Source organism: Suricata suricatta, chromosome 1 (assembly GCF_006229205.1).
Source record: "Suricata suricatta isolate VVHF042 chromosome 1, meerkat_22Aug2017_6uvM2_HiC, whole genome shotgun sequence".
Classification (NCBI taxonomy): domain Eukaryota; kingdom Metazoa; phylum Chordata; class Mammalia; order Carnivora; family Herpestidae; genus Suricata; species Suricata suricatta.
This window is the reverse complement of record NC_043700.1, coordinates 154306775-154323899: the sequence shown is the minus strand read 5'-3', so window position 1 is coordinate 154323899 and position 17125 is coordinate 154306775. Positions and strand designations below refer to the sequence as shown.

At 40.3% G+C, this 17125-nt stretch overlaps 1 pseudogene; it reads right to left on the bottom strand.

The window, feature by feature from the left end:
- Positions 1-13214: 13214 nt before the first annotated feature.
- Positions 13215-13446, bottom strand: LOC115285558 (annotated as a pseudogene).
- Positions 13447-17125: the final 3679 nt, after the last annotated feature.

The following is a 17125-nucleotide window of genomic DNA, read 5'->3' as shown; positions in this document are numbered from 1 at the left end:
AATCTGCTGTAAAAATCAATTAATATAAGGCAAATAGTGACACTGTGGAATTAGAAGGAGGCAGAAAGCCATTAAAGTACCCTGGATTTACTTAAATAACTCTCGGTTTACTTACTTAAGGAGTTTGCATGTTTAAGCCAATTACACTGGAGAACATTGACGACCATCTGCGTCTCTTTTATTAGCCACTAGGAGCCTATGCACACACCCTGGCTAACCTCTTCCTTGTCCTCAGAGGTAAACGTGCCAGAAAAGGGATTGGATTTGGCCAAGAATGAAACATTCTCTATTCCGTCAAGCATTTTTTCCTTTTTCATAAGGGAGTGCTCAACTGGTATTCCAAAGGCACACGTGCAAAATGGGATTATCTCTGCCTGGTTTGGTGGCTCTTCCTGTCTCCATAGGCTTTTATAAAGGCTATGTCTCTCCCCAGGGGGACGTGTATGACTTACAACTCTGGAGGGAAGCGTACACTCCGTCTAACTGGGTGGTCGACATTTGGACTCAATTTTTAAATTCTTTTTCTCCTGCTATACTTATAAACCAAATGGAATAAAACAAGTGTAGTTAATTTGGTTGTGTCTGGGCTTTAATTTTCATCCATCTGTACCTTACAGCTTAAATTTAAAAACAATGAGACCAGATGACTCTTGCTGTCGGAAAAACATTCTCTTAACTGTGTGTGCGTGTACAAGATTCCAATAAAGAAACAGAATGAGTCACTAGATTGTAAGCTTCTTGAGGGCACATCTCTTTTTCTTAAACTTCTCTTGTATCTCTGTTTAGCACCCAGGACACAGCAGGTGCTCACAAAATGTTTAGTTCAGTTATTTTTTTACTTATTCTCATAACAACCCTATCAGGTAGGCTCCATTATCCCCACTTCCTAGCTGTGGAACTGAGATGCAGAGAGGTTAAGTCATGTTCCTGGGGTTGCACAGCTAGTAAGTGAGGCAGCCCTCAGTCTGACCCCCACATCGATGCTCTTGATCATGCCACACTCCCTCCCCTCTCTGCCTCTTCCATACACAGCAAAGAGGCAAGCCCACCACCAAGCGTTCTATCTACTTAGGGCAAACTTTCTTCTCACCCCACAATCATCACTTTAATAAGGAAACAGATGATCTGGTTGAGTGTTAGTTACCAGAGCAGATACGTCCATCAGCCCCTGACTGACAAACATTAGTGTAAGGATACCATTTGTCCAACATGGTATTGTGCCTGTGTGTTCGTGTGTGTGTGCGCATGTGCATAAACGAATGCATGCAAGAATACTTACTAAGCTATGATGTTTGTAACCTCTGGATGCTGGGATTTCAGATGAATTTGACCCTTCCCCTTATATTTTCATGTGTTGTTTGGATTTCCACAATATTTACAAATATGCGATTTGTATAATCGGAAAAAAGCATACTAAATTATTTTTATTGTGAAATAAACGGTAATGGCTCTGGAGTCAGCTAGGGTCTGAATCACTTTGCTCCTGAACTTGGGCAAGTTTCTTATCCTTTCCACCGTGAGCTTCATTATAGGCCAGCAGGGGCTGATGGACGTATCTGCTCTGCTACTGGAGGGACTGAGCAGGACAGAGTACAGTGCAGAGCCCTACTCATCAGTGTTGTTCTCTCATCAGCCCTGAGGAAGAATGACAGAGGACAAATGACCCTGTGTTCGAGGAACTCATGCAGAGAGCTTCTGGAGAACAAATGAAATTTGCACGCCTAAGACCTCCCCTGGGCTCTCATTTCCAAGAGTGGCCAGGCCACCCCATGGCCAGAACTCTAGCAGTTAGATATGTTCTGACTCCATCTGGGTTGTCAAAACCCCTTTTCTGGTTTGTATCAGGAGTTCAGAACAGTCCCAGGTGGCAGCACTCCCAATGACTCTGCCCTTGGCTTTCCTTGCATGGGAATCTGTGTGTGAACAACATTCCAGAACATTTAGTCCATTCATCTCCTTCTATCTGGCCAAAGGGGAGGCGTTGCACAGAAGACGGTAGAGTAGTTCTTTTCTTTAATGCTGTCACTACATGTTTGCTCTTTGAGAAGAGCAGTGATTAGCAAGAAAAGCCATCTGCACCACCAACGGAGGATGAAGGTCACTGGGGCAAGTGCTTTCCCCACCGCCTGTGGGTGCAGGACACTCATGGAGGAGCTTGTAGCAGCTCAGAAAGCAAAGATGCAGGAGCCCTGGGTCTGAGCAATAATAACCACACCTTGTCACCTTCCCTGGATATGGAATAACTTGGCGAGATTTGGAGGAATTCCTTGACTTCCATGGCCAAGTTCAGTAAGAGCCTGCATCCCTAGGTTTCTATAACAGCCAGTGCAGGGCTTGCCCCAGGGGCTCCTTTAATGAAGCTCACTCATGTGAGACGTGCAGGTCAGGGGGCCTGTTCTATCGGTACGGGCTGCACGGAGGCATCTGGCTTCCAGAGTGCCAAAGGTTTACAACGCCAAGTTCCTGGGGGGTGGGGGGTGGGAGTGGTTCTGTCCACAGCTGGTGGGGCAGCAGTGACAGTTCCTGGTCAGGTCATCCTGGGCTTGGTTTTGTGCCCTGCTCCTGGAAGCTTAGCCTCGAGTCACTCCTTGTCTTTTTACTAAACTCTTCCTGCTTAGTTAGCAACAAGTTTCTTTAAGTACTAAGAACCCTGAGAGGTACAAGTGCTGAATACCAGAGAAGAGTTTTCAGCCTTCCAAGGAGGCTGAGAGCCACTGCTGGGCAAAGTTGCTGCTAACACGTCACGCGCTGTGAGACCTGGAGCACAAGTTCACTCTTGGCCTGCCCCGATATCGCCAGCCCGGACAAAGGTCATCTGAAGGAGCCAGTCACCACTTCACATGCTCTGCGACTCTAGCGCCCTCATCTTTCTTCACATTTGCATTTTTGTTCCCACCGCAGCGGTTCTCAACTTTTGCCGCACATTACAATCATCTGGGGAGATTTTAAAACCCCTAGTTTAATCGCAGTCAAATTCAATGAGTCACGGGGGCCAGGGGTGGGGACTGTGGTATCATTCATTTTTACGTAGCTGAGTCTCAGAAGCGGTGGATCTAAAATTGCCTCCCAATGCCACATCACCGGAGAGCTTGTTAGCAATGCAGATTCTTGAGCCGTACCCAGACCTCCTGAACCAGAAACTCTAGAGAGTGTTTGCCACCCCAGAACGCAGCCATGAATGTGGTATGGAGGCACGATCAGGTTTGAGAAGCACTGGACTAAATCACCCTCAGAGTGTCATTTAGGTATTTTTTAAACCTTACTCTTTCAACCCAGAGCTTAAGAAAAACTTTATTCTTACAATGAATATGTCATGATATGAATTTCTGCACAGAGGGAATTTTCTGTGTCCCAAGGTACAGATTCCAAACCAACTCATTTCTTCCCATTCATGCTTAGAGTGGATCCATTTTTTAAAAATGTCTATTTATTTATTATGAGAGAAAGAGAGAGCATGCACAAGTTGAGTGGGGCAGAGAAAGAGGGAGAGAGAGAATTCCAAGCAGGCTCTGCACCACCAGCACAGAGCCCAACATGGGTCCCAATCCCATAAATTGCAAGATCACGACCTGAGCTGAAATCAAGAGTTGGATGCTTAAATGACTGAGCCATGCAGGCGCCCCAACTGGATCCAGTTTTTAAAGCCTAAAGTATCTATTCCATTATGGTTATTTAACCAGACTAATTTATTTAAGTTTGAAAGGCTGAACTAAAAATAAAATAAGGGGGATGGTTAGCATATAGCATCAACCTGAGGCTTGAACCATAGAAATAAACACGTACATACATGCAAGGGCACAAGGGCACGTGTTCACACGTGTGCAAAGACTCCGTGTGCACACACACAATTCCATGAGGTGAATATTGCCTGTCCCTAGCAGCACTCCTGGACCTAAGGGACAGGAAGAAATTGGTGGTTGACCAGGAGAGGCCTCTATGAGATGCTGCATTACTTAGTACAAACTCATACTGGGTGACGAAAGGCAATGCTGTGATCTTTTCTGTGTAACAGGAGATCGGGCTTGCTTTCAAAGCCAGCTTCTGCCACTTACTAGCAATGAAATGAGAATAGTGATTTTAATCCTGTAGTAACGAGTTCCATCAATAAATGGTTTTATGGTTGTTAATTTTATTATCACTACTATCATCATGACGGCAGTGGACACCTGGAGTGCTTCCAGATGCAATCACCCACTTGAGACTCGCAGGCACAGAGAAGGATTTCCTCATCAAACTTATTTTTTCTGTCCAATCTTGAAAAAAGGAACCCTCAAAAAGCCTGAAAGGAGAAAGCGAATAAACTTTAATCCCAATGCTCCTTCCCCAACCTTCAAAATAAAATGGAGCATCTGGGCTTCAGGAATCATATAAGAGGCTGGTAATTAAGAATGTTCTAAGGGTGACTGGCTGGCTCAGTTGGTTAAGTGGCTGACTTTGACTCAGGTCAAGATCTTTCAGCCTGTGTTGGGCTCCATGCTGACAGCCCAGAGCTTGTGGCCTGCTTCAGATTCTGTTTCCATCTCTCTCTGCCCCTCCCCTGCTAACACACTCTCTCTCTCTCTCTCTCTCTCTGTCTAAAATAAATTTAAAAGCATTAAAAAATTTAAGAAAAGAATGTTGTATCTATTCTGAATGTAACATGCTAGTATTCGTTATTTTTAAGATAGCATTGTGATTAGCAGTCAATATCTTTCCCCTGAAGGGCCCATTAAGGGACTAACAGAAAAAGAAGAGCAATGTTTACACCTCATCTCACGTGGTGCAAGCCCTTAGAGAAGATTATAGCAACTTAAAAATTAATAAAGCGAATGCCAGGGGTCTCAGAAGTAATGGTAAAATCACAACCAATATTAATTAAGCACTTAATGAATGCAAATTAAGCACTAATTGTCAGGCCCCGAGATAAGGATCCCACTTCATTTTATCTAGGTCCAATCATGAGCCCTGTTACAGATGGAAACTGAGGCACAAGGATGTTGCATAAACTCTCCCAACTGGCAAATGTCTAAATTTGAACCTGCTTGCCACTCTCGACCAACCAAAGAGTAAGAGGTGACTACCCTTCTTCCCATGACTGAAACCTTCTAGAATCCTGCTTACCCCTGTTATAAAGACATCATCAAACATATTGCCTATCAATTATGTGGTAAGTTCTGTCTTAGTTCAGAGTGGATGCAACAGTGGATGAGGTAGGCACGGACCATCTTCCAGGGGGCATTCAGGATAATAATTGCAGGAGGATATGATCGGGGTCACCCTGGGCTCTGCTCAGTGGGAGTTACAGCAGAGCTGAGACCTGGCATTGTTTTCCTTGGCCAAGGAGCGGGGAGACAATCCCAGATCAAGGGAACAGGCTGGTGAAGGCCTGGAGGCTGGAAAGCACGGCCCTTCAGAAAGATGTGAGTTCAGCATGGCTGGAGTACAGGTCAAGACCCTTCTTAGGCTCCTTAAGGACCGTTATCCCAGACGCAGTGCCGGATGCAGTCACAGACCAAGATGCACCACTAGATTGAGAAAAGACTACACTAGGTCCCATCACCAGACCAGCCACCACCATACTTTGAATTGATACTTTTACAAATCTAATTATTTTGTGGAAACACAATTATAGTATATTGTAGTTATGTGTGTTTGAAAATACGAAGCAGTTAGAGGCACCTAACTGGGTGGCTCAGTCAGCTAAGTAGCCAACTTCGGCTCAGGTCATGATCTTGCGGTTTGTGAGTTTGGGCCCCACGTCAGGCTCTGTGCTGACAGCTCAGAGCCTGGAGCCTGTCTCCCCCTCTCTCTATCCTTCCCCCACTCACGTTCTCTCTCTCTCCCTCTTCTCTCTCAAAAATAAACATTTAAAAAAATTTTAAAATAATAAGCCATTAAACACAAACATGTTTTAAATTTCACAATTACCATCTCATTGTTTAAAAAGTAAACTAAGAATCTCAAATAATGGAAATGGTCTGGCCCTTTCCTTCCTTCTATGACACTTCTCACCCACTCCTAGGAACATGTCCTTACTTAAAAAAAGAAAGAAAAAAAAGAACAAGAAAAAAATCATTTGTCCAGCAGGGGGCAGCAAGAGACAAATAATACAATACAGCATTTCGCTTCCTGTACCCCCACCCCCACCCCCAACTTTGTCTGAAATCCTAGATTAGAAAAGTTTAAATTGGGAAGAGAGCGGTAGGGGAGCAGGGACTGAATCCAAACCACAGAACCCAAAATCATAAAGTTAAGTGGATGCAGAACTTGCTGGAATAAGACCTACTGAAAACAATAGCTAGACTGCCATTTTTGGGGGGCTCTATACAAGAAGGCAGCCCAGCAGAATTTTTAAAGAAAATCTGGCTCGCTGTGGTGACATCCACAAACCTGGTAATATGAATGTGATTTAGGATATATCCCATAGATAAGAGGAAAGAGTGTGATTCCCTGCGAATAAAATCTCACAACCTATATTCATGCCACTACGAGTTGGAAACATGGCTCTCACAATCTTGGAGTACCTGGCACTTGGCATGTGTGGGACCCAGCACCGGGCACCTTAGGTAAGACCCACCTGATTGGCTGAGAAGGGATGTGAGAGGCTGGAAAGAGAGGTGGGGGCTGGAAAGAGAGGTGGGTGGTCCTGGACAGGATGTCTCGTGAACCCTTGAGGTATTTAAAAATATGAACCCTGATATAAAGGACCTTGGACCTGAAGGAAGAGTATCAGGAGAAACCGGAAAGAAAAGGACTGTTGCAGGAGTTCTGGCCAGGTAATGTTCATTTGGGGTCTTAGGCTGTAAATAGTGTGATTAAAAATCCTGACAATAATTGTATGGTTTGTGTCCATTTCGAGAAATCTATATTGGTTTCCCAGGGCTACTGTAGCACAGTACCACCGACAGTGGGTCTTATAGCAACAGAACTTTATTCTTTTACAGTTCTGGGGACTAGAAATCCTAAATAAGGTGTTGGTGTGGCCATGTTCTGAGGTTTCTAGGGAAGAATCCTTCTTTGTTTCTTTCTAGCTTCTGGTGGCTCCCAGCAATCCTCGGGGTTGCTTGGTTGGTAGTTACAGTTTTTGATCCCTGTCTCCATCATCACATCCTTCTTTTTGTATATATATGTGTCTGTGTGCCCGAATTTCCTGTCCTTTCTCTTATAAAGACACCAGTCGCCAGACTTAGGGCCCACCGTGATCCAGTATGACCTCATTTTAGTTAACGCATTACATCTACACAGACTCTATTTACAAATAAGGTCACGTTTTGAGGTTCTGGGCGGACATGGATTTGGGGGAGCACATTATTCAATCCAGCACATACCCCAAATAGTAGTCATGTTATGACAATAAAGCTAGACAATGGTACTCTCAGATCCTGGCTCACCCTCCTTCTGTCCCTTCATCTGCATAAACCTTGTGAAATGGTAGCAAGAATCCCTAATGGGACTGTGGGACGGATCGGAAATAATGTGCTTACTGCTGCTGGTGCACGTCAGTGGTGCAGCCGAGAGACTGGGAGAGATGCAGTGGAGGCTCCCTTCTCTCTCTCTGTCCTGTCAGGCTGCCCCAGGGACTCATCCACAGCTCCGAGAATGTTCCAGGCATAGTCCTAACTGCTTTGCCCTGGACTTTACTCTCAGGAGTTTTGTTTGCCAGGTTTCTGCTTGGGATCTGACTTACTAATCTTCCCTAATGAGTTGGTGTGTGGCTTTTCCCAGGTGATATACCTTTAAAGGTGATATGTCTTGCTTAGATTCTGCTTCAGCTTCAGTGGTTGGTGGAAGGAGTCTCCAAGACTCAGATGGTTGGGAACCGATGCGGAGAAAGGTTGGGAGCTCTCAACCCTCAAGTGACACCCAGTGGTGACCCTCTAACCTTGCTACTAGCAGAGCTAACCTGGCTGTCGTGGGCTTGGTTTTGGAAATCTGCAATCAACAGTCACAAATCCTGGTTGGGGGAGCAGGAACAGTCAGGGTTGTGCTGCAAGCTTTTTACAGGAACATGTCTTGTTTCCTGTGGCTCTTGCTTTGAGGCTGGCCTAGGACTGGTTTCCACATTTAGCCTCCACACCAGATTCACTGAGATAGATAATGACAGAGATTATTTGATATTTGATATTGATATTTATTCATTTACTAGTCTGAAGTTTTTTTTTAAAGGTTTTAAAATTGAGTTTATTTATTTAGAGAGAGAGTGCGTGCAGGGGAGGGGAAGAGAGAGAGGGAGAGAGAGAGAGAGAATCTGAAGCACACACCACACAGTCACTGCAGAGCTCAATGTGGGGCTCAAACTCAACAACCATGAGATCATGATCTGAGCTGAAATCTAGAGTCAGACACTCAACCGACTGAGCCACCCAGGCACCCCTAGTCTGAAGTCTTGATTGTATCTCTGTTGGGAAGATTTATTAATTCCAAAAGTGGATTGGGGGGGGCTGATAATAATCTTTTTCTCTTAACAAGGCAATATTTTCTTTCATAAACCTAAGACGTTTTTAAGCCTGAATCTTTCTGAGTGGATCAATAATAGCTCACTGGAAATGCTTAATTTCCACAGTCAGATTAGCAGAACCCAACTAGACACAAATCAGTATTTTAAGAAAATGCCTTCTCCATGCCCTACTGATTCAATGAAGCTGTAAGAACATCTAACTTTCTAACAATTAGACCCTTCCAAGAATGGACCTTCATGAAAGGTGCTTTGATCTAGAAGTGTCAACCAAATGGATTGAGTTTGTCAAGGGAATCATATGGTTTGTTCTTTCATAATAATTGGCATCAGACCATATAACCTCATTAATCCAGTTTTTCATTCATTCAGCAAATACCCAGCATTCTATAGAAGTCTGCTTTTTAAAATGTCTCCCATTTCTACCTCTTGGTACTATGCACTTATACATCCACTTTCACAGGAATGTGGGCTGGGCCAATGACTTGCTTCTGACAAAAAGAACAGTGCAAAGTGATGGAATGTCACTTACAAACTTGGATTACAAAAGACTGACTTCTGTCTTCCTCTCATTCTCTGTCCCTTTCTGTCGCTGTCTCTCCCTCTTGTCTCTTCTCACTTGCTCAACCTGGTGAAGTAAGTGGCCATATTGTGAGCTGGCTGTCCAATGGAGAGGTTCATGAGGTGAGAAAATGAATCCTGTGAACCATGTATGTGAACTCAGGAGAATAATCTGCCCCCGTCCAGCACTGTGTTAACTGCATTCCAGGTTGACACTTTCCTTTCACCCTTTGAGAGACCCTGATTCACAACACCTGCCTAAGCCATGCCCAGATTTCTGTTCCACAGAACCAATGAGAATATAGTTTTACAATGAATATCATTGCTTTAAGCCACCAAGTTGTGAAGTAATTTGTTACACAGAAATAGATACATAATGCACACTTTACTGGCATTTCCTACAAACAGGAAAAAAAATCCATGGTCTTTTTCTCAAGACATGTAGCAATTTCTGTAGAAAGCAATAACTGCCGTCTTTTCAAAATACAGCAGTTATACAATGAACTTCATATATCAATGAAGATGTTGATCTGGGTTTTTACTCTGAATACATAGAATTCATGAAACTGACCAAATGTTAAAGTGATTTGGAAGTATTTTAATTATGTGAGATATCTTTGACTGGTTGGAAATGGCTCATTATGGACCATAGAATATGCATGCATTTCAGAATAAAAGGTATCCGGAGCTTGGAATAGGAATTATTTCAGGAGATATCTGCCTCTGAAAAATCCATTTTTTGTAAAAGAACCATTGAAACAAAACTAGAAAAGGACGTAATAAGGTCATCCCACTATTTCTGTTATTTCATTTTCTGAGACTGTATTATATAATTTTTTTGCTCTAGAGCAGCTATAAACCATAAACTAAAAATAAAGTATACAAACAATATTTATGCCAATGGGAACAGAAAGACTTTGAAGGAAACCTGAAGGAAAACCTATTGATAAAATATTGGGCCACGGTGCTCTGACTCAAGATATCGGACTTTAGGATCTGTTAGAAATTTCCTGCATTTCTGCTCTATCCGTACCCATGTTGCCAAATTTAATTCTAGAAAATTAGGTTGCTACTCAAATGGACTGATGATAGGCAGTGGACTATAAGAACCTGGAGCTCAGGAGAAGGGTTGAGGTTAGATGAAGTCTCCAAGGGTGTGATAGAGATAGAAGAGTCAAGGGCTGAAGGCTGACAAACTCCAGTGTTTGGTGGGCTAGGAGACAAGGAGTCACAGAGAAAACCGAGAAGTCCAGCCAGCTCAGCCCAGTTTAAAGCGAGATTCACAAAAAGGAGAAGAATGTTCATGTTGACTCATGAAGATGGTGTGCTTGGTTCTTTCGGTCCTCTCTAGGCCCTCACTGTTAGTTACCTCATTTATTTGCATGGTTACTACACATTGGTCCCCATGAAAATGATTCCAAAATCTACGTCTCTACTGCTGCCTCTGTACATCTCTACCTGGGTTTGTATACCCCGTGGCATCCCTGTGCATCGTGCCCTAAATCAAACTGTCTTAAATCTCCACACAGACGCGATCTTATCCTGAGACACCTGCCTGGATCACCTTCCCTAAGTAAGCCTTTTATCCTTACCCAATCACAACCTCCTTAAATTGTTTTATTTTCAGTAATAACACTTGCCAAATGCTGAGAATGATGAGTTTTGTTTTGTTTGTTTTTGTTACTTCTTCCTCTGCTATATTAGACTATAAGCCCCATGAAAGCAGGGACTTGGCCTCTTTGATTCCTGATGTATCCTTAGCTCCTAAAATGGTCCCAGGTCATAGTAAGTGCTCAATAAATATCTTCTAATTTGAAATTGTTGAAACCTCTCATAATTGGATTTTCAAAGTTAAGCCTATTATTTTAATAGGTCTCAAGAGGTTTAAATTAAAATAATAGTTTTAACATTGAGACAATTTAAGATTTACATGCAGTTAAGAAATAATACGAAGGGATCCAATGCATCTGCCACCCAAGTTCTCTCATCTCACAAAACTGCTGTGCAATATCACAGCCACAATAATGACATTGATACAGTTACTACAGAACATGTCCACGACCACAGGATCGCTAATGTTGCCCTTGTATAACCACATTCACTTCCTTCTTGCCCCTCCTCCCTCCTTAACCCCCAAACCACTAATTTGTTCCCCATTTCTAGAACTCTGCCATTTCAAGACTTTTATACCAATGGAACCATAGATTTTGTAAACTTCTTGGATTTTGTTTTTTCACTTTAGCATAATTCTATGGAGACTGATCAGGGTTGTTACATGTGTTAACACTTTCTTGCTTCTTGTTACTGGGCAATACTATGCAGTATGCATGTGTCAGTTTGTTTAACCATTCAACCCTTGAAGGACACACAAGTTGTTTCCAGTTTGGGGCCATTACAAATGAAGTTGCTATAAATATTTGTGTATAGGTTTCCCTGTAAATATGTGTTCATTTCTCTGGAATTAATGCTGCAGTGTACAATTTCTGGGTTGAATGGTAGCTGCATATTAATATTTGTTTAAGTGTATTTATTTATTTTGAGAGAGAGAGAGACAGGGAGAGAGAGAGAGAGAGAGAGAGAGAGAGAGGCTTGATCCCATGAACTGTGAGATTGTGACCTGAGCCAAAATCAAGAGTCATATGCTCAACTGACTAAGCCACCCAGGTATCCCAGCTGCATATTAAGATTTTAAAAAACTTGTCAAACTGTTTTGTAGAATGGCCCGTTCCATTGTACATTCCCTCCAGCGATGTATGAATGATCCAGTTTCTCCACATCCTTACTGGCATTTTGTGTTTTCTCTATTTTTGACTTTAGTCATTCTGATAGGTGTGTGGTGATATGTTGTGGATTTAGCTTCCCTTTCCAAAGGCCAGTGGTGTTGAGCATCTTTTTCTGTATTTATTTACCATCTGTACCTCTTCTTGGTGAAATGTCTGCTTAGGTCCTTGGTCTCTGATTTAATTGGGTTATTTGGGATTTTTTAATTACTATTTTTAGAGTTCTTTATGTTTTTAAATACTAGTCTTTCGTTGGATATATAGTTTGAAAATGTTTTTTCCCAGTCTGTAGCTTGTTTTTTCCACTTAACAAGATCTTTCATCAAGAAGAAATTTTAATTTCAATGAAATTCAATTTATCATGCTTTTGGTGTTATATGTAAGAACTCTCTGTATAGCTCTAGATCCTGAAAGGTTCTCCTTGTTTAGATTTTTCTAAAATTTTTATAGTTTTGCATGTAAGCTTACAATCCATTTTGAGTCAATTTTTTTGTGTAAGGTATGAGACTTGATCAAAGTTCACTTTTTTTGCCTATGGATATTTATTCGCTCCAGCATCATTTTTTGACAAGGTTATATTTCCTCCACTGAATTGCTTTTGTACCTTTGTAAAAAAAAAATAATAATTAACAGGGGATATTTTCGGAGCTCTAAGTCTGGGTTTCCTATTCTATTCCATTGATCTGTGTGTTGGTCCCTCTGGCAATACTGCACAGTCTTCACAACTGTAACTATTTAATAAGTTTTCTTGAAATGAAATAAACAGATTCCTCTCAATTTATTTTTTTCAAAAATGGTTCTAGCTATTGTACCTCTTTTGTCTGTCCATATGAATTTTGGAATACTATTGCTATATCCAAAAAAATCTTGCTGGAATTTTGATAGGAATTTCACTGCATATATGAATTTGGGAAGAATGGACATCTTTGCTATTGAGTCTTACAATCCTTGAACCACTTATATCTCTTCATTTATTTAGATCTTCTTTTTTTCTTTCACCAGCATTCTGTAGTTTTCAGCATTCAAGTCCTGTACATGTTTTGTTAAATTTATACCTAAGTATTTCTACTACCCCACCCCCACAATTATAAATGGCATTATAATTTTAATTTCAGTGATCACATGTGTTCTGTTTTATGAATTCTATCTGAAAATATTTTATCAAGAATTTTTGTATCTATATATCTATATCTATACCTATATCTATATTGCCTATTTTTAATTTATTTCTTTTAAGACTACCTCCTTGCAATTTCCAGAGAGAAAATAAAAAACAAGAAATAGACATAGTTTCAAATACATAAGCAATGTGTGAAGTTTAAAGCATTACTGATAACATCGTTATAGAGAAATGTCCACCTACTCCAGGGCACTTCAGTATTCCTGAGGAATAAACATAATTTCTCTTTTCCTCCCACTGGGATGTTCTCAGGTATAAGTCACTGCTCCTGCTCTTTGTCATGTCTTCCATGTAGAAGACATGGAGCCTGAAGATCATGTGACAATTGCAATGAGGCCATTCCCATCCCGTCCCAGAACCAAAGGCTAATGGCCACATTCTTTTAAAGGAGGTGAGGAAACAAATCGTAATCCCAAACCAGTACCTATCTTTGCGACCACCTCTGGGAGGTGGCATGGGTCCCATTTTTTGACCAGCTTATAATCCGACATGTTCCCCACCCACAGCTCCTGCTTCCTTCCGTATCTATATATTAATGAAGAGTATTGATCCGTAGCTTTCTTTTTATGTACTGTATTCATTTGGCTTTAGTATCAGGGTAATACTACCTTTATAAAAAAGAGTTAAGAAGTATTCCTTCCTCTTCTGTTTGGTGAAAGAGATTGTGCAGAATCGGTTTAATTTTTCCTTGCACTTTTGGTAGATTTCTCCAGTGAAACCATTTGTGCCTGGAAATTTCATTTGGGGGAATTTCAAACTTACAAATTCAATTTCCTTAATAGTTTTAGAGCTATTCAAATTATTTCCTATTGGCTGAGTTATTGTAGTTTGTGTTTTTTGAGGAATGAGTTTATCAACTCAACATCAACATGATGTCAAATTTGTCATCAACAAATATTGAATTTATGTGTGTAGAGATGTGCAGAGTATTCATTCCCCTTTTACGCTCTTGGGTTTTGCAGGGTCTGTAGTGATATTCTTTGTGTCATTCCTGATGCTGACAACTTGAGTCTTCTCTCTTTGTCAGTCTTGCTAAAGGTTTGTTTATTTATCTTTTCCAAGACTCAGCTCTTTCTTTCATTGATTTTCACTATTGTTTTTCTGTTTCAATTTCATTGATTTTAACTCTTATCTTTATTATTCCCTTCCTTCTATTTGTTTTAGGTTTAATTTACTCTTCTTTTCAAAGGCTTTTGAAATGGTAGCTTATATTATTTATTTGGGAGTTTTTTTCTTTTCTAAAGTATGCAGTCATTGCTGTACATTTCCCTCTCAATACTGCTTGACTATGTCCCACATTTTTTTCAGTTTTATTGACATATAGTTGAAAAATAAAAATTGTATTTACTTAAAATATGTGACTTGATATTTTGATGCTTTTTTTTTTTTTTTTTTTGAGAGAAAGAGAGAGACAGTGCGATCAGGGGAGGAACCGAGAGAGAGGGAGACACAGAATCTGAAGCAGGCTCCAGGCTCTGAGCTGTCTGTCAGCAGAGCCAGATGCGGGGCTGGAACCCACGAACCATGAGATCATGACCTGAGCTGAATTTGGATGCTCAACCAACTGAGCCACCCAGGCACCCCAACATTTTGAGATATACACACACATTCTGTGAAATAATTGTCCACAATTAAGCTAATTAGTATCTATCACTTCATTTAGTTACCATTTTCATTGTGTGTGTATGTGGAGGTAGGGAGAACACTTAAAGTCTACCTTCTTAGCAAATTTTATCTCCACAACACAGTATTGTTAACTATAGTCATATTAGTGTACATTAGGTCTCTAGAACTTACTCCTTTCACAGAACTGAAATAGTCTTACACAGTTTTATACATCGTATTATCATTTTCATCCAGTGTATTTTTTAAATTTCCCTTGAAACTTTCTCTTTGATCCTTCAGTTCCTTGGAAGTGTGCTGTTTGGAGATTTTCCTATTATCTCATTTATTGATTTTTTTGTTTAATTCCTGTGTGGTCTGAGAAAACACTCTCAAAACTATATAATTCCATTCTTTTCAATTTGTCGAGGTTTGTTTTGTGGCCCAGAATGTGGCCTGTCTTAGTATGTATGACATAGGCACTTGAAAATAATAGGTATCCTGCTATTTTGGGTAGAGGATTCTATAAATATCAATTCTATATTGGGTGGATGGCACTGAGTTCTTCCATATCTTGGCCGATTTTGTTCTATTTATTTCAGTTGTTCCAAGCGGGCCCTGAAGTCACCAGCTGGAACTGTGGATTTGTTTATTTCTCCTTTCAGTTCTATCAATTTTGCCACACATTTTTTTGTACCTCTGTTGAATAAACATTTAGAATTACTACATTTTCTTGGTGGATTGGACATTTTATCATTACCTATGTGCTACTTTGTCTCTGGTAATTTTCTTTGCTCTGAATTTGACTTTATTTGATATTAAAATAGCCACCCCTTCTTTCCTTTGATTAATGTTTACATTAACTTTTTCCATCCTTTTGGTTTCAACTGGCCTATACCATAATATTTGAAGTGAATTTCTTCTGAACAACATATATTGGACTCCTGTTTTTTAATTCACTCTGTCAATCTCTGTCTTTTAATTTGTGTACTTGGACAATTTTCATTTAATATAATTATTGATGATAGCGCATAAATGTACCATTAAAATTTTTATTTTATTAGTTATCCTGTTTTCCTTTCTTTTTATGGATTACTTGAACATTTTTTACTTATCTATGGTAGTTTTGGCTATATATTAATAAAGATATTTTAGTACTTGCTGTACGTATTACTTTATATACACAGAACCCAACACAATCTACTGATGTTCAATTTTACCAGCTCAAATAATGTGTAGAAAACTTACCTCTCTTTATGTCCCTTTATTTTTCCCCATTTATATTTAAGTATTGTAGATATTTTCTATACATGTATTTAGAACCATAGAGACAATATTATCCCTTCTGCTTTCACCATCAAAAATAATTTAGAAAACACAAGAAGAGGGAAAAAAAAAGTCTATTGTATTTATCAGTATGTTTCCTGTGTTCTTTCTTTCTTCCTGATGATCCAAGTTTCTTCCTTTACTGTTTTTTTTTTCCTGTTTAGAGAACTTTAGTTCTTTTAGGATTGGTATGCTGGTGACATAGTTTCTTAGTTCCTTCACCTGAGAAAGTTTTAATTTCTCCTTCATTCCTGAAGCACATTTTCAGTAGGAATAGGGTTCTGAGTTCATAGTTCCCTCTTTCAGCACTTGGAAAATGTTGTGCACTGGCCTCCATGGTTTCTGATGAGAAACCCAACGTCATTCCATTGGCTTTCCCCCTTCAGGTAAGGTTTTGTTTCCCTCTCATTAATTTTAAGATATTTTTCTTTGCTTTTAGTTTTCAAAGTTTGACTATAAGGCATTTTGGTCTCAACTCCTTTAGGTTGATCTTGTTTGGGATTCACACAGCTTCTTACATCTATGGACTTAGATCGTTTGCCTAATTGGGAATTTTTCAGCCATTATTACTTCAAGTACTTTTTCAGCCCCACTCTCTTTCTTCCTCTCTTTTGGGGACTCTGATGACACGAACGTTAGATCTCTTGTTAGAGTCTGACTGTCTTTAGTATAAGAAATGTCATCCTGATAAATTGTAGGGATGGAGCTTGCCATTTTTCTTACAGTCCCTACCAGGCACTACATCCAGCAGGTACGCAGAAAGAAACCCACACCCACTGTGAATCCACTTTTCTCACAATGCAGTGACCTTCTGTTAAGCCTCCCACATTTCTTTCTTTATTAAAGCCAGGTTGGGGCTTCACAGCATTTAATGTGCTATCTCTTACCGACGACTTTATAAAGGGTACATAGAAAAGGCAAAATGAAACTTGAAATAATGAAAATGATTTTTAGAGAAAAAGATCAAAGTGGCAAAAAGATTAAACATAATGCTTTGTTAAAAGGCTGGCTCTGAACATAACACTCCCTCGAAGAGGTTTGAGGAGAAATAAAATAGTGCTCTAAAGTTCCTAATGCAGCCTTCACAACAGAGAGATTTCCACTTGATTAACAACTGGAAGGCCCTGTGACTGAAGCCGTTGAGCCTCCCTTATTGAAGACAGGTGTGGCCACTAAACAGTTTACCAATGTTTGTAAAGATGACAAGTCCATCATTTGTATAGGCTCTGGTCTCCTCACCTG